General features: G+C 47.2%; 1 protein-coding gene and 1 pseudogene across 1 annotated transcript in view; one reads left to right on the top strand and one right to left on the bottom strand.

Moving 5' to 3' along the window:
- The window catches only part of ALG1L (ALG1 chitobiosyldiphosphodolichol beta-mannosyltransferase like), a 57,574-nt gene that overhangs the window by 24,811 nt on the left and 14,882 nt on the right, over nucleotides 1-17,881 (top strand). The window lies entirely within an intron of this gene.
- On the bottom strand, nucleotides 3,128-17,558 carry LOC129143582 (serine/arginine repetitive matrix protein 1-like; annotated as a pseudogene).

The following is a 17,881-nucleotide window of genomic DNA, read 5'->3' as shown; positions in this document are numbered from 1 at the left end:
CCTTCCTCACTTCCCTCCAGCCATGCTGGCCATCTTATTATCCCTCAGAAAGGCCAGACCCTCTCCTGCCTCAAGACTTGTGCACTTGCATTTTGTCTGCCTGGAACATGATTTCCTCAGGTATCCACAGGCTTCACTCATTAGCACCTTTAGTTTTGTATCCAAATGTGACCTTCTAAGGGAGTCTTATCTGACTCTTTTAAGTTGAACACCAATATCCCTTTCAACTCCTCCCTTGCTTTACAATCATTACATACTATGTATTTTTAAATTTTTGTTTTATTGATTTCTCTATATTTTTTCACTGGAGTGCATGGGATTCTGTTTGTTTTAGTCACTGATGTATTTCGGGAGCCTAGAACAGAATTGTGCACATAATGGGCACCATAAATATTTGTTTACTGAATTAAATTCTCCTTTTTTTCTCTCCTTCCACCTTGTTTCCCCTTCCTTCCTTCTTTTAAGAGGCCCTTCTGAAAAATGATACTTTAGTATCCATTCAGCTTTGCATGTTCAGTATCTTAGGGACTAAAGTTCTATTTGGCCAAGTAACCATAGGTCTGGCACCAGAGAGTGGGAATCCTGACGGTCTTCTTACCATCTCAGCCTTATAATAAATATCAACTGTCTCATACTAGCTCTGAGCTCAGAAAGTCAGTTCTCCCTATCCTATGTGGCTTATATTGTGGCTCACTTTCCCCAGATCTTAAATGTGCCATTTCATAGGAGGAAACGAGAGTGACCCTGTCCCACCTGCTGCTTGGATCATGGTGAGGCTGGGGCTGAGCAGTGATGATGGGTACACCATACTCAGGTTCAGCACAATTCTGTGATTTAGCTGTGGGGTGTGGTTGTTAGACTCCCCGTGGAGCCAGTCAACCCTGTGTACATAAACTCCTTTCACATATACATTTGTTTTCTTTTGCTGCATTGCAAATTACCACATACTTAGCAGCTTAAAACAAGACAGATTTCTGATCTCAGTTTCCACAGGGCAGGAGTCTGGGTGGGTTAGCTGGGTCCTCCGCGAAGGGTCTTGCCCAGCTAAAATCCAAGTGTTGGCTAGGGCTGTGCTCTCATATGAGCCTTAGGGTCCCCTTCCATATTCATTGGTTGTTGACAAAATTCAGTTCCTTGGGGATGTAGGACTGAAGTCCCTGTTTTCTTGCTGGATTTTGGCCAGGGATTGCTCTCAGCTCCTAGAAGCCACTTTCACGTCGCAGTTCCATGGCCCCGGAATGGCAGTTTATTGATGTTTGCTTTCTTCCAGGCCAGCAGAGGCATCTGTTGTTGTTTCTTTTGTCTGTTTTTTAAGGCTCACCTGATGATGATTAGGTCAGTTCCACCCTTTTGACTAACTCAAAGTCAACTGATTAGGGACCTTAATTATATCTGAAAGTTCTCTTTTGCCACATAATATTAATTACAGGGATGATATCTCCTCATATTCACAGGTCTCACCCACACTTACAGGGATGATGAGATTATACAGGGCACATACACCAGGGGGTGGAAATGTTGGAGGCCATCTTAGAATCCTGCCTACCACAATATGCCCCTTTGTGAGAGAAAATGATGAGAAGGTTTGTCATCTCTCTTCAGAGTTGGAACCATTGAGACGACAGGCACAGCTACTCATTGTGGTTCTGGATCCCCTCCTCTTCCTGCTACCTCTGTGTGTAGTCTTTTTCTAGAACCTAGGAGAGCAACACCTCCTATAACCACTCAGTTATGAGAAACAAACCACAAAATTCCACATAAATGAAAATGTCTACCTAATCAAAGTCTACTTCTTTAAGGACTTGAGTGATTGAGGTGAAAAAAAGGAGAATTTTACCACTGAGAGGTGGGGTGAGTTGTGTGGACAAGGTTCCTCCCTTCTTGACACCTGTGTCTTCTGTGGCCGCCCTGATTCTCCTCAGGACTGCCCTAGCCTCTATGGCACCTTTGCATACATTAGAAGGAGGCAGACATAGCCCCTTGGGCATATGGCCTGACAAGCAGGGTAGGAGCTGAACTTCAGCCCACTCTCACCCCTCAGAAAACTGCCTGGTTTTCCTGCCCCCAGAGCCTTCTATTTCTATCCTACATTATTCATCTTCTAAATATCCACAACACTCCTTGCTGCCCACCATCACCAAAAACAACAACAACAACAACAAACTTCAGTACTTGGTTTTCTATCTTCCCTTCATGAGAACTATTATCCTCCTATGGATACAAGTTTACCAGTTAGTTCTCTGCGTGGATGACTCAAATCTACACCTAAAGTCTCAACCTCCCTGCTCAACTCAGTCCCTTGTCCAAATGTCCTGGACCTCATTCAAACAAGTTCACAAAGGGCACATCATCTTCCCCAGGGCCAGCCTCAGACATTCATAGTGCTGTCAGTGGAGACATCCTCCTCCCTCTTATCCCACTACAAAGCTAAGAATCACCCTTAGCCACTCCCCTCTGCCTCTCCTCACACAGCCCATATGCTTCTCACATACAGGCACCGTGCCTTTGTCCATTTCTTGCCGGTCTCACTGCTCCACACTGATCTAAGCCCTTAGCATCTTACATTCACCCTGTGTTTCAATGGTTTTCTGATCACGGTCTCCTCCGTTTCCTCTCCCAGTGGTTCTCAACTGGGGGGTAGTTTTGCATTTCTAGGGTACACGTGGCAATGTGTGATGACATTTTTGGTTATCACAAGTGGGAGTGGGCTGCTGTTAGCATATGGAGGGTAGGGGCCAGGGCTGCTGCTAAACATCCTACAAAGGAGAGGACAGTCCCCCAAACAAATAATTATCCTACCCCAAATGTCAGTTGTGCTGGGATAAAGAAACTCTGACCTATGTCAATTCCTCCAAGCTTCCTGAATGTTCTTAAGAAAATGCACTGTGCGCATATTGCCTCCTCACTGGAAAAACATTATTTCCCATTTCCTATATGCACATGTCTACTTCTGCTTAAGATGATCTCCCCCTTCCTTTTCTATGCCAATATATCTTCCCTTTCTCTTAAAGCCTTGCTGGATAGCAAGCCCTCCAGCCTGTGTGCTGGGCTAGCCTCCATTTGTCCCGCTAGGTCCACTCTGCAGTCTTCTCTAACCTGGTGTCTGCACCAGAATTGTGTCGCCTGGGCTTCCTTGCTCTCTAGTAGCTGGATTTGGCCTATTGGAGGTATCAGCAGGTGATCAGACATTGGGTATTTATTTCCCAACTCCCAAACTGAGCTTCTTGCCTTGCCTCCATAGCCTCAGCTACGGTCTAGCACCCCATTTTCCATGGAACCAGTTCTCATTGGCTCCAATAACATCATTTCCTCCCTTGCCCTTTCAGGTCTAGGGGTGGTAACAGCTTCCCACAATTGCTAGTCCCTAAGTTCACCACTGTGTTTGGTTCACTCAACTCTGCCCATTCTTCAGTAAATATTTCCTTAAACTCTCTAGTGTGTGCCATCTGCTTCCTGCTGGATCCTCAATGATGCTCAGTCACTTGAGGATTTTCTCCTCTTGGCTCTCATACAAAACTTACAGTTGGGACTACTCCTCTGTCATTCAGCATGTACGCCTTGATATTGCTGTGATCCACTTACATCCAGTATTTTCATGGTTTCTAACCATGTTGCGAACTCCTGTGGGTCAGGGCTATTTAATACAACATTTCCACTCTCTTCACATAATGTTGTGCTCAATCAATGTTTGCCAATGAAAATTACAATAAAATGCTGCATAAGGGACTCTAAGTAAAACTGGGGATTTCTCTACTGGCTTCCTACCTTGAAACCTGTATTCCGTCCCTTCAAAGCCCCTTGCTGCGTTATGCTATGCCTCGTCTGCAGGGAGCAAATATTCTATGTGCTCCCTACGTCTAGAGCCTGCTGCTGCATCAAACATGTGCTTCATAAATGCCTTTCTGTTCCACGATTCACTTCAATGAGTTTTTATTTAAATATTTAATGATGTAATAAGTGGTGTAAGTACCTCCTTAGGGAATCTTGGTAAAGTACAGGGATGTAATCAAATGGCTTGCAAATTGTACTTATTTATTTATAACTCTAATTTTTTGTTATAAAAAATGGTGCCATGGCACTTTTTATTTTCTTTAATCAGAAAAATAACCCCTGCACTTCTGGGATGGAGGCCCCATGTGAGCACCGGAGGAAGGGGCCTGGATGAACAGGGAGTGAGGGGGCCCAGGGCCCAGAGCAAATGCTGCACCAGAGCCTGGTCAGGACCCAGGAGAGCCCGAGGGAGTGGGGTCCTCATGAGCAAGTGCTGGGGGCTGGAGGTCAGCAGCTGCCTGGCCTGGAAGCCAGGAACACCCACTTCCTGACACCTGCGGTGGCCCAGCTGGGCGAGATCAGGCCTGCGCGGCCAGGACCTCTGGTCACAATGCAGGGGTTCAGGTGGCCAAAGCTGCTCTCTGGAGGGCCTCTGGCTGCAGCCCACCCAGTTCCCCTGAGGTCTGGAGAGTCAGAGCACCCCCATAAAATACCCCCTCCCTTTTGGGCCAGTGGCATGCCTCGGACTCCAGAAGACTTGAGTGGGGCTCCCTCCAGACCAGGGCCTGAGGGGGTGGCAACCCCTGACCACAGATGGGGGGCGTGGAAGGAGCGGGAATGGGCCCAGGGACAGCTTTGTAGTGTGAGGTGTGCCCGACTGCATCTAGGTCAACAGCCAGACAGGATGCTGCAGGGGATTGTGGGGAAGCCAGGAGAAGGTGCTGCCCATCCTGCAGGCTCCCCCTCATCTGGAGACCCTGCGGGCAACCCTTCAGTGTGTGCCCACGGGGGTGGCGGAGGCAGAGTCCTGAGAGTAATGTGGGAGCCTCCGGGCCCCCTGCAGCTCCTGACCCACCAGATGGGCCTGTGTTCCCCCTGTAGCTTGGGGGCCCTGGAGGTGGACACCAGTACCACCTGACTGCCAGAGAGAGGGGCTGGACTGAAACCCACACCTTCACCATTCACCACTGGGCGATTCTGCCTGAGGGCAAGAATTGCATCTTGGCCAAAGGGGTGGGGCCTGTGAAGAGCAAGGCCTGCAGCAACCACCCCCACAGATCCTTCATGCCCAGCACACCACTCACTCTCACACCCACTCTTGCACACAAGCATGCACTCACAGGGTGCATACACCATGCTCACGCACTCTACAAAGGTGGCACAGCTGGGACAATGGTGCACGGAGACTCAGAGATGCAAGGACAGTACTGGCAATTTAGAGACACAGACGCTGAGGGGCACCTAGCAAGCTCCCGGCCCTCAGGGGCTGTGTTCCCTTCCCAGGGCATGCACACCACAGGCAGCACACGCAGGTGGGGGCACTGTGACACCAGTGGGAGAGGGCATGGTGGGGTGGCAGGAAGATGCCGGGTTCATCTCTCCTCCTGGCGTGGCGGGCCTCTGCCTGATCACTGCACTGCAGGGGCTCCCGCCTCAGGCTGAGCCTCAATTTCCAACGGCAAACAGCCTGGCCCTGTCTGGAGAAGGCCTCGAGCTAGTCCGGCAAAGCATCTCTGGCCCGAAGGGTGAGGCGGCCTTGGCTCTCGGGGCCCTGCCAAGATGCAGCTCTAACTGGGGTGGCCTGGAAAACGCATCCGGGAAGAGGCCCGCAGGCATCACGCTCCAGGGCTCACAGATGGGGGCTCCAGGGCTCACAGATGGGGGCTCCGGGGCTCACAGATGGGGCCTGACGGACCACCCCAGGGGCACAGGATCGGGTTCGCCGTGACCTCAGGGGCCAGCAGGGATGGCCCAGGACAAGGAGTGAGAGCCGGGGCTGAAGGGGCCGGCACCAGATCCAACAGGGACTGCAGTGGCTGGCACAGGGGCCCCTGAAGAGGCCGGCAGGGTGCGCCTGGGTACCCCAGGAGCGAAGGGCGATCGGGAATGGGGAGCAACGGCTGGGGTTTGCAGGCTTTGTTGGGGCCCATGAGCGGCCGCAGGGACTGGCAGGGCTGCTCCAGGCCCATGAGCCGCCGCTTGGGTGGGCAAGGCTGCTCCACGCCCATGAGCGGCCGCTTCTGCTGCCTTGGCTGTCCCGGGCCCAGGAGTGAAGGCGTGAGTGGGCCCTACAGCTCTGGGGCTTCCACTAACCACTGGGGCTACCTGAGGCGCAGCAGCGAGCGCCGGGGCGGCTGGCCTGGCTCAGCAGGGACCTTCGGGGCTGGCCGTACTGACGTGGGGCTAAGAAGGCCCACCGGGGGCAGCAGCACTGTCCTGGGAGGAAACTGGCGGGCCGTCGCCGTGGTCAGAGGGTGTAGAGTGGCCGTGGGGGCTGGTACCCCCGGCACTGGGCTAGCAGTGACCACAGGGGCCGGCTGCGCTGTCCTGAGGATGCCCTACCAGGCTGGCCACAGTGACACGGGCTGGCCCACGGCCGCAGGGGCCGGCAGCGGTGCCACAGGGTCAGCAGAGACCGCAGGCGCCTGCAGCGGTGCCTTGGGGCCAGGAGGAACCACAGGCGCCGGCAGTAGAGGCAGGGGTCCAGAAGGGACCCTGGGGCCAGGAGGGACCTGGGAGTGCCCAATGCGGCCGGCAGGGCTGAGCCAGGCGTGACTGTTGGGGCTGGCAGAGCTGATCTGGGCCTGGAAGGAGCCGCTGGGGCCGGCAGGGCTGACCGGGGCCCAGAAGTGACCGCCAGCGCTGGCAGGGCTGTTTCAGGCCCAGAAGTGACCGCCAGGGCCAGCTGCGCTGACCCAGGAGTGGCCGCTGGGAGGGCTGGCAGGGCTGCCAGGAGTAGGGCTGGGAGGGACCCCTGGGGCTGGCCGGGCTGGGTGGGCTGGAGCTGTTCCTGGCGCTGGGCGGGGCTCTTCTGGTCCCAGTGGCTAGCTGGGAGCGGCCCCCCTTCTGGGGAGCACACCTGCTTGGAGGACTGCAGCGGGACCTTCCTCGCCCCATGGCAAGCGGGCTCGAGGTCCTGCCCGGGGCTGCCTGCCTCCAGGGGCCGCCTGGTCTCACTCGGCTCCGCAAGGAGGCAGGTTTCCGACTCCCGGGGTTCTTGATAAGGCGACGTTCCCATTTCTCCTTCCGCTCCTGTGGCTCCAGGGCTATATCTTTCTCAGGGCCTCCAGGGTGCTGAAGCTGGGTATGGCGAAGCCGTCCATGACCTCCTCCTCCTGCGAGTTGAACTTCCGGCCGTCGTGGCGCTAGGTGGGTGGGCCGGGGCGCGCGGCGCGGGGCGCGCGTTCTCCTTGCCTGGGCTGGGCTCGGACTCGTTGCCGGATGAGGGGCTCTGGGCGCGGGCGTGGCGGGTGGCCTCCAAGCGCCGGTCACTGTCTCGCTGCGCACGCGCGAGCGCCGGCTCGGGGGGACCTTGGCCTCCGTGGCGGTGCGTGCGCCCTGTCGGGCCGGTGACCTTGACGCCCAGCGCCTGGCTCGCGGCAGCCGGGCTTCCTCGGCTACGCGGCGCCGCGGGGCTCGGGCCCTGGGCGGAGGCAGGCGGCGGCCCCCTCGCCGGCGGGGCACGCTGGGCGCGGGGTACGGCTCAGCCCCCGCCCGGCGCAGCCTGGGATCGCGGGCGCCCACAGCTGGGCGTATCAGCGGGGGCGGGCCCGGCGCTCAGCGGCCCCAGACCGCCCCACGCCCCGCCCCGCCCCGGGGGCGCGCCCCATGCGCGCTGGCGCCGTATTCTGGCCTGGCGGGAGGCGGGCTGATGGGCTTCTGGGCGCCTGGCTCATGAGAATATAACTCTAATTTTAAAAGGACCAGGGTTATGAAAGGGATGTTCACATTTCACAGAAATATTATCCTAAGGAATGAGGGACAATTTTTCCTAGGAAAAGGGGGCAATGCCAGATCATTTCATAGAGTTATTGCGTCTTATCCATCAGTATTGTAATGGTTTTTGTGGGAGCAATTTAAAAGCTTTTTCTATTTTTGCAATCTATCCATCTGACAAAGGGCTAATATCCAGAATCTACAAAGAACTTAAACAAATTTACAAGAAAAAAACAACCCCATCAAAAAGTGGGAGAAGGATATGAACAGACACTTTCAAAAGAAGACATATATGCAGCCAACAAACATGGAAAAAAAACTCATCATCACTGGTCATTAGAGAAATGCAAATAAAAACCACAATGAGATACCATCTCACACTAGTTAGAATGGTGATCATTAAAAAGTCAGGAAACAACAGATGCTGGAGAGGATGTGGAGGAATAGGAATGCTTTTACACTGTTGGTGGGAGTGTAAATTAGTTCAATCATTGTGGAAGACAGTGTGGCGATTCCTCAAGGATCTAGAACTAGAAACACCATTTGACCCAGCAATCCCATTACTGGGTATATACCCAAAGGATTATAAATCATTCTACTATAAAGACACATGCACATGTATGTTTATTGCAGCACTGTTCACAATAGCAAAGACTTAGAACCAACGCAAATGCCCATCAATGATAGACTGGTAAAGAAAATGTGGTACATATACTTCATGGAATACTATGCAGCCATAAAAAAGGACGAGTTCATGTCCTTTGCAGGGTCGTGGATGAAGCTGGAAACCATCATTCTCAGCAAACTAACACAAGAACAGAAAACCAATCATAAGTGGGAGTTGAACAATGAGAATGGACACAGGGAGGGGAACATCACACACCGGGGCCTATTGTGGGGTGGGAGGCTAGGGGAGGGATAGCATTAGGAGAAATACCTAATGTAGATGACAGGTCGATGGGTGCAGCAAATCACCATGGCACATGTATACCTATGTGACAAACCTGCACATTCTGCACATGTACCCTAGAACCTAAAGTATAATAATAATTTTTTTAAAAGTTGTTTCTTCTGCTCTCTGCCAAATATGTCTCCATCTGCCTAATTCTACTGTGAGGGTCTCTGTTTTATCTCATGGCTCTGGTTATTTTCATGCCAAAAATCTACACCCAAAGTCTGTTTCCTCTTTACCAGAATGATGAAGAAGATGATTAGAGAGGAATAGTAGACATTTTGGTTCATAATCCACCTTGATGATTTCATGGAAGGGCGTAGAAAATACGAAGCTGAAATATAGGCTAAGTGACCAGGGCCATGTTGTGATTTTTGTGGGCAGTAGGCGCTTTTGACTTCTTGGACCTTTTCCTCCATTAAAAAAATGAAAAATCATATTTTATGACTGTTTTGGAATAATGACAAACACATGAATATAATATGTTAAAACATTTTGTGTACCCCTAACAGTATTTTGGTCCCTAGCTACTGTGTCTCCTGTGCCTAATGAATGAGTTGGCCCTGTTTGCGAGCAATGGGAAAAGAATGTAGCTTAACTCCTTTCTCAGAGTCTAAAGATACCAAGGTTCCAATCTGTTCTGAATGATGGCTGAGTTGGGAGGTTATAATCATAAATAAGGCAAATTTCTGTTCTTCCTCTGAGAGGCTTTGGGGGGCTTTGGAGGGGTTGGCAGCTGTGGACCACAAAGCTTTGCCACCTCCAAAACATGGGCTGCTCATCTCTTCACCTTGTCCTAGAGTGACATCACCTTCTCCATATGTGACAGATAGTGTTACAGTCTCTACTCTGGGAGGTCCAGAGTGACTGTCCCCATTCCATAGATGGGGAGCCTCAAGCATGGTGAGATGAGCCTGGGTAGCTTGCTCTTCTGCCTTGATTCAGATTCTAATGCCTTGCTGCTTTCTTGGCAGCAGGAAGGAAACATCTTTAAAATATTTTTTTCTGACTGTGAAAGTGACACTGGTTTATTATGAAATTTTGAAAAATATAAGAAATTGAGAGATTTTTAAAAAACAACAACTCCCTTGATCCTTCCTCCCGGAGCCAACTACTGCCAACTGCCTCATGAGGTTGTATAAATGGGTGCACCATACCATGGGTGGGATAGGACTATTTGACTTCCCAGAAGCCAGCCCAGGAGTTCCTGTCATTGCTGCTATTTCTGCCTGATGGCCCCTCAACTGTAAAATGGCTGGATTTTATAATAACCTCCCCTCAAATGCTTACAAGCTACAATGTTAACTGGAAAAGGCAGATTGCAAAATGTTTATTCAGTATGATCTCAATTATGGAGAAACATGCATAAAAAATTGAGGAAGGTAATAGATAATTATATCAACAGTGGTATTAGCTGTCCCTCAGCCATGGGAGCTCCTGTATGGGTGAGGAACAGCTTTTTGGGGAGATGGTAGTTTTCCAGCACCACATAACATCCCCCAGAAGGCAATTTTCTCATTTTCCTTTGAATAAAATTCCTCCTGTTTTCACTCCTTAGAAGAGGGCAAGAGGAACCGTGATGCCTCCATGCCTGAACCTCAGACCTTTGGAGGTTGTTGTCCTCTTTCATCTCCTCTTCCCTGTGCCCAGCCATGAAGCAGCAGCTTCTGCAGACTCCTATTTGTATTCGAGGCTAGCAGTGGGTTTTCCCAGCCATCCTCTGGGGAATATGAATCTATTCTCTACATAAAAGCAAAGATACAATTAAAGCTATGCATCAGAGAGCAATGAAGGGAACTAACAACTCCACATTACCATGGAGAGGATGCTATAGAACAAGGTCAGTTTCTGCTAGGAGACTTTTTCTTACTGTTGCCACAAATGCAGAAGAGCAGCTCCTGGTGCCTCTGCAGCCACTCAAGCCTGGCTTATCCAAGAGTGATGGGCATCTGCATACAAAATATTTTGCCTTCCTCAGCGGCTTGATCCAGTGTTTTACCATGTTTCCCTTAGCTCATACCTACATCTTGCCTAGTAAAGTCATTATCCCATGTCTGTTTTCCCTGATGAAGACAAGACAGAGAACATTGGCCTGTGCATCCCCACAGGATAACCTTCCAAAACTTGATGCTGGGTTGCTTCTAAAGTGTCTATATCAAGCCCTGAATATTAGCATACTACCAGATTAAGGAACTTTGAGTCTAAATGGTACATTCAATAATTTAATTCAACAACTATTTGTTTGAACATCTACTATGTGCTAAGCAGGAAAGAAATAGTCAAGGGGAACACAGTCTGCACCAGAAGTCATCAGCATGTGCTACATCAGATGCCGTGTTCAAAGATCCTACATCCTCTTTTGGTTTTTAAAGTGAGCTTTGAAGTCAGATAAACTTGGGTCTAATTCATTTTTTGCCACTTACTTCTTCTGTTACCTAGGCTAAGCTACTCAACTTGCATGGGTCTCAGTTTTGTTGCCTACAAAGTGGGGGATAATAATACCTATTTCACAAGTTGTAGAATAAATAAAATTATTTAAGCAAAGCACAATTCCTAAAGTGGAAGTTACTCTGCAAATGTTGCTCCTTCCTTCAGGTTTTATGATTTGGTGATGAGGACATCAGAGATATTGAATGTCATATAAAATTGGTTTTTAATTTGAAAATGTAAATTTTTACATGTATTTTTTATTTTGTGGATTAACTATAATTCCAAATTGGCTTCCCACAAACTCAGGTTATGACTTATCATTTAATATGCTAGTATTCATTTGTTTATCCAACAAATATTTAAATATCTTTTATGGCACAGTCAATGTATGTGTGGGGAATAAAAACTGCCTTTGATATAAGCTTAGTCCAGACATGATCAGGAAAGGAAATCTACCATGAAGAAAATCCTGTATGGAAGGCATTTTCAGGACAGTAGAAGATGGGTTCAGAGAAGCAGGGCTACCAGCAGAGACACTCCTCAAATGCTAACAGAAAAAACCCTAACAAATGCCTGACTGCAGAAGAATCCTGGGAGCCTGGATTTGCCTCTCATTCTTGAATTGCATTTATTCTGGGAACTAAGCAGAGTGCTGTGTCAATCTGCTATGAGGGAGGCAGAATTATAAACAGAATATGTGCTAGAAATAGAAAATGAGATGAAAGATGGCATTTTGGGGCTTTCACGACTTCCCCCAGCCCCCTGCCCTCCTTCAGCAGAGGGAGAAGTCATCCAGTTTTGGTGAAGGCAAAAAATTCAAAAGCCATCATTCCAAGAGCAGTGGAAGGGAGGGAGGAAGTAGAAAGTATGAAAGTGGTGAAAAGTATAGAAGTGGGAAGAGTTGAGTGAGATGTGAATAGAGGGGTGGGAGGGTAAGCTGGCCTCCCGGGCAGATGAGAGGAAACCAAAGAGAAAAGCCCAGGGCTAGGACACAGAATGAAGATTTACCCAGCTGGAGAGAAACTTGAAATAGCAAGATAGTAGTAACACATGGCCAGACAGGGATTGTGTTGGAAAAGAATTAAAAAGCTTAAACCTGGCTGGGCGCAGTGGCTCATGCCTGTAATCCCAGCACTTTGGGAGGCCGAGGCGGGTGGATCACAAGGTCAGGAGATCGAGAGCATCCTGGATCACACGGTGAAACCCCGTCTCTACTAAAAATACAAAAAAATAGCCGGGCATGGTGGCAGGCACCTGTAGTCCCAGCTACTCAGGAGGCTGAGGCAGGAGAATGGCGTGAACCCGGGAGGCGGAGCTTGCAGTGAGCCGAGATGGCACCACTGCACTCCAGCCTGGGTGACAGAGCAAGACTCCGTCTCAAAAAAATAAATAAATAAAATAAAAAAATAAAAATAAAAAAAGCTTAAACCCTAAAAATGGAATTAGGTGGAAAGGCTAATGTGACTGTGAGATAAAAGACCGAGGCCTGATCAGTAGCATTCCCAGGTAGCTCCATTTACCCTTTTCCCCAAAGCAGACCTTGACCTTCAGCTTTCAAGGTGAAACTTGGCCTTCACCTTTCAAGGCGAATATCTTCAAAGGTATTTTTGAATCTGTAATAAGGTGTCATTTCATCACGTATGGGGAAGGGTGTTCTACCTGTGGTTGAGGAAGCCTTAGTGGGAAAAAGTCTTGAAGTTGGAGGTGGGTTCTGGTCCCAGCATTGCCATCAACTAGATATGTGACTTCAAACAAGTCACCTGACTAGCCTCTGTGAGCTGGGTTTGGATATCATCTCTTCCATGAACTGCCTGTTTAATCTTGGTCTATTTACTTCCTTTATCTGTAGGCTTTCACAGCTTTCTTCCCTTCAGCAGAGGGAGAAAAGCCATCCATCCAGTTTTGGTGGAGGCAAGAAATTCAGGAGCCATTATTCCAAGTTAAGTGAAAGGGAAGGAGGAAATAAAAAGTATGAAAGTGGTAAAAAGTATAGAGGTGGGAATGCGATGTAAACAGAAGGGTGGGAGGGTAAGCTGGCTTCCTGGGGCTTCATAGCTAGTCTTCATTTTTTTTCAAATCCGCAAAATGATGGGTATTAGACTCTATGTTTTAAAAGATGCTGCCTGGTGTAAAGTCCTACACTTTAATACTTGAATGAATACTTAGGGTGAGAGAGAATAGTGACTCCCTAACTTAATTTGTTCTACAATAGGAAACAGCTGTCATGGAGGTCATTCAGCTGAGATGCTGGATGAATTGACAGCTTTAAGTCCTGCTATAGTCAGAATATGTCTCCTCTCCACCTGGCAGAGATCCATGCCTCCCACCATTGCTCTATTGCAGGGGTACCAACTTTGGATCTGTGCTGCTTGAGTGGGGGAGCTCCCACAGTGTTTGTTCATACAAGAGGGTTTTTAGCAGCTACCCACCCAGAATAATTTGGGAAGAAGGCCTATAGATGCCATAAAATGGAAGTTCCTCAAGGAATTCTCAGGGGAAATGTTACACCAGCACTCTGACGAGGAGATGAGATGCACCTGGTTATTTTGTAAGTAGAAGGTGTGGAACTGCAGGTATGGTTCTGCTTTGTTGCCCCACAGTGATCAAAGTTTTGCAGCCCAAACAAGGATTTGGGGAAGTCACAGCTCAGAGAACACTCAAGCACATCAATGTTCAAAAGTGTAGTATGAAGTGGTACTGCCCAAACTCATTAATCAGGAACAGCCACGTGGTATATATAGGAACTTGCATTCTTTTACCTTACAAATTACAGTATCAATTCACCTTGATGCAATAATGTGTCCTCCCATTGGTCCTTGAGCTTTACTAAGATAGTTTCTTTGGCCAGAGTCCCTTTGAGGTTGCTATAAAGAGAACCCAACTTACCTATGGAGATTCTATTGCTTCTGCTCTGTCTTCTGCTCATCTATTATTTCTCAGCCCTAATGGAACTAGTATGCAAAACACTAGTAGGGAGATAATATTGAATCTTGTCAGCCTTTATAACTTGATCTAGTAAGGTGCTCCTCAAATAGCTCAGGTAATCTGTCCCAATATAGTCCTGATTTTGCCCAATCAAATACACTTCTGACAATAGATATGAATTCAGACACTGGGCCACTGAGTCACACTGTCTGGGGGGCATCAGTCTTGGAGGTTAGGAGTCCTGGCCGGGGAAACAGGAGACTGACTATCCTATCAAGGATTGTATACAGCACACCCATATGTGGGGATGGATGTGGGTTTTGGTCAGAAACCATCCTTGTGGGAAACCGAGGGCATTCCTAGTAGATGAAGTATCCTCTCTGCTGGGGGTATTTTGTCACAGTGACAAAGTGTGGTGTTTTGCAAAGCTAGTTGACTACCGTCACCTCTTAGAAGGAGGTAAACCCATCATAAAGATTGATTGATGGCAGGGTCAGACTGACTATGGCTTACAATTGGAGCTCTGGTTGAGTTATGGTCTTGTTCCCTAACTCAAACAGAAGTGCAGCCCTGGACAGGTAGCATTAGCATCATCTGGAAGTTCGTGAAAAAGCAGGCTCAGGCCTCATGCCAATCCTACTGGATCAAAACTCCATTTGACAAGATTCCCAGGCAATTTATATGCCCATTAAAGTTTAAGAGGCCCTGGGTTAGCGTGCTTCTTTTGAAAAGAAGGTAAGTATCTCTTCTAGAGGCCAGTCATTTACATTGTAATGAGATAGCTTAATCAGAATACTTCTCATTTATCCTTTAGCTAAAATATGCCAGAATGGGAATTTTTGTTGCAAGGAGGGAACATCACCAAACCCCCAACTCCTGACCACTGCTGTAACTTCAGCTCTTACCATGGGGATCTAGCACACAGTAGCATCAACATATTTTTTGTCATTTGGCTGAATAACTCATTCACAATGAGAAAGAATATGTGGCTTTGTGTTTTTCAGTATTTGACTCATGCTCAGGTGTGGTGGGCAGAATAACAGACTACAAATGTCCATGTCATAATCCCTAGAACCTGTGAATATGTTACCTTACACGGCAAAGGGGAGTGGAGGTTGCAGATAAAATTAAGGTGGCTAAGCAGCTGATTTTAAGATAGAGAGAGTGTCCTGGGTGATCCAGGTGGGCCCCATATAATCACAAGTGTCCTGAAAAGTGAAAGAGGGAGGTAGAAGAGAAGGTCAGAGTCAGAGAAGGAGATGTGAGAAGGACTAGCGCTGCCCTTGCAGGCTTTGAAGACAGAGGAGGAGGGCCATGAGTTGAGAAATGTGGGTGATTTCTAGAAGCTGGAACAGGCAGGGAAACTCTCCTAGAGCCCTCAGAAAAGAATGCAGTGCTAACAACACTTTGATTTTTGCCCAATAAGACATGTGGTAGACTTTTTACCTATGGAACTGTAGGACAATAAATTTATGTTGTTTTAAGCTATTAAGTGTATAGTAATTTGTTATGGCAACAATAGAAAACCTGTAAAACAGGAAACAGTTCCTTTGTTTTGAATGTGAAAAACAGACAAAATGCTAGAATTATGTCTTTTTTTTTCTTTTTTATATCTTTTGGAATTCACGTGCACATGTTCGAGGTAATCCTGCTTCTCAGTTCGTGGAATATTATCATTTATTCATAGAAGAACCAACCTTTTTGTGACAACATTTTTTTAAGGTTTATTGTTTTTTTCCCTTCATCTATCATTCCTAATCCCACTGCCCTCCTTGCACAGGCATCCACTCTAATACATTTAATATAGTTCTTCCAATCCATCCAACAGATGTTTATTTAGATATATAAGCGTCCTTACAAAAATACACAAGGCTGCTTTATGTGTGTGTTTGATAGATAAATGGAATTGTGCTATAAATCCCATTCTGTTTTTGCTTTTTTACTCTTAACTCCATTTTTGAGATCAATCCAGGTTTCTAAATGAAAATATAATTTATTATCCTATTGTATACACAAATTATATTTTACCTGTACATTCCTTGGACATAGACACCTAGGTTGCCTCCAGCAGAGTGATAGTGAAGCTTGTTGGGAACATCTTGTGTTTCCTGGGAAGAATTTCCCTGGGTGTATACCCAGGAGTGGACTTGGTGGATTTAAGGTGCACAATTGTCCTTCAGAACGGCTGCATCTGCAGTGGGTGAGGGCTCTCTTTCCCCACCTTTTTGCCAATGCTTGGTAATATCTGACTTAAAAAGTGATATGCAATGGGCAACAAATAGCTGTGAAAGGAAGTGCTATATAGATGACTTAGTGGAAACCATGCTGTAAATGCAGAATGAGCAGGGAAAAGTTAAAAAATAATTCTTGGAGGAAGAGCATCTTACCAGCAGGACAGATGTGGCTGGGAAGAGGAAAGCCCTCCAGGCAAGAAGGTTGTGTGTGTAGCTCACCATTGAGTGGTCTTTAACACCAGTGAGATCACCCTTCTTCTGACTACAGCTATCTGGAACTCAGTCTAGTCTATTTCCAGCCTGAGCTTTTTGCTAACCTTCCCTGGACACGTGAGGGACTCTCTTGACTCACCTTCCAACTCATTCTCTGCTTTAACTTCCTCTTTGCCACTTTACAAATTTGTGTGATTTAATGACTTTTGACAGACACATGCCCCTGGGAAAGCACCATTATTACCACATGAAACATTTCCATCATTCCAAAAAGTTCCTTTGTATATGTTTGCAGTCCATCCTGCCTCCTGCTCTTAGCATCATAGAACTACTGATTTGCTTTCTGTCACTTCAGGGAAGTTCACATTTTCCAGAATTTTATATAAATAGAATTGTTTAGTATGCATTCTTTTGTGTCTGGCTTTTTTCCACTCAGCATAATTATTTTGAGATTTATTCATTTTATTGACATATCAATAATTTATTTGTTTTTACTGCTGAATAGTATTCTATTGTATGAATATATGGCATTTTGTTTCTCTTGTTGAGGGACATTTGTTTTGGGCTATTATTATTAAAGCTTCTATAGACATTCATATATAAGCTTTTGTGTGGACATATGTTTTAATTTTCTTGGATAAATACTTAGGAGTCCAATGACTGGGTCATATGACAGGTGTATGTTTAACATTTTAAGAAACTGCTGGCCTGGTGCGGTGGCTCACGCCTGTAATCCCAGCACTTTGGGAGGCTGAGACAGGTGGATCACCTGAGGTCAGGAGTTCAAGACCACCCTGGCCAACATGGCGAAACCCCGTTTCTAATAAAAATACAAAAATTATTACGATGTGGTGGCATGTGCCTGTAATCCCAGCTATTTGGGAGGCTGAGGAAGAAGAACTGCTTGAACCTGGGAGGCAGAGGTTGCAGTGAGCCAAGATCGCACCACTGCACTCCAGCCTGGGTGACAAGAGCAAAAGTCTGTCTCAGAAAAAGAGAAAGAAAGAAAGAAAGAAACCGCCATACCCTTTTTCAAAGTGGTTGTACCATTTTACATTCTGAACAGCATTATAGGAGAATTCCAGTTGTTTCCACATTCTTGTCAAGGGTTGGTAGGGTCAGTCTTTTAAATTTCTTGCCATTTTAGTGACTGTGCATTGGTATTTCATTGTGGTTTATTTGCATGATGACTAATGCTCAACACCAACTAATCATTGTTGAGTATTTTTAATGTGCTTATTTGCCACTCATATATCTTCTTTGATGAAGTGTCTCTTCAAATATTTTGCCCATTTAAAAATTGTGTTGGTTCTTGTTATTGAATTGTAAGAATTCTTTCTATCCGGATATAAATCCTTTGCCAGATATGTGTATTACAAATGTTTTCTCCTAGCCTTCCACCTCAGCCTCCCAAGTAGCT

Source organism: Pan troglodytes, chromosome 2 (assembly GCF_028858775.2).
Source record: "Pan troglodytes isolate AG18354 chromosome 2, NHGRI_mPanTro3-v2.0_pri, whole genome shotgun sequence".
NCBI classification, from domain to species: domain Eukaryota; kingdom Metazoa; phylum Chordata; class Mammalia; order Primates; family Hominidae; genus Pan; species Pan troglodytes.
The sequence above is the reverse complement of the archived record's forward strand: the minus strand, read 5'-3'. Positions and strand labels throughout refer to the sequence as shown.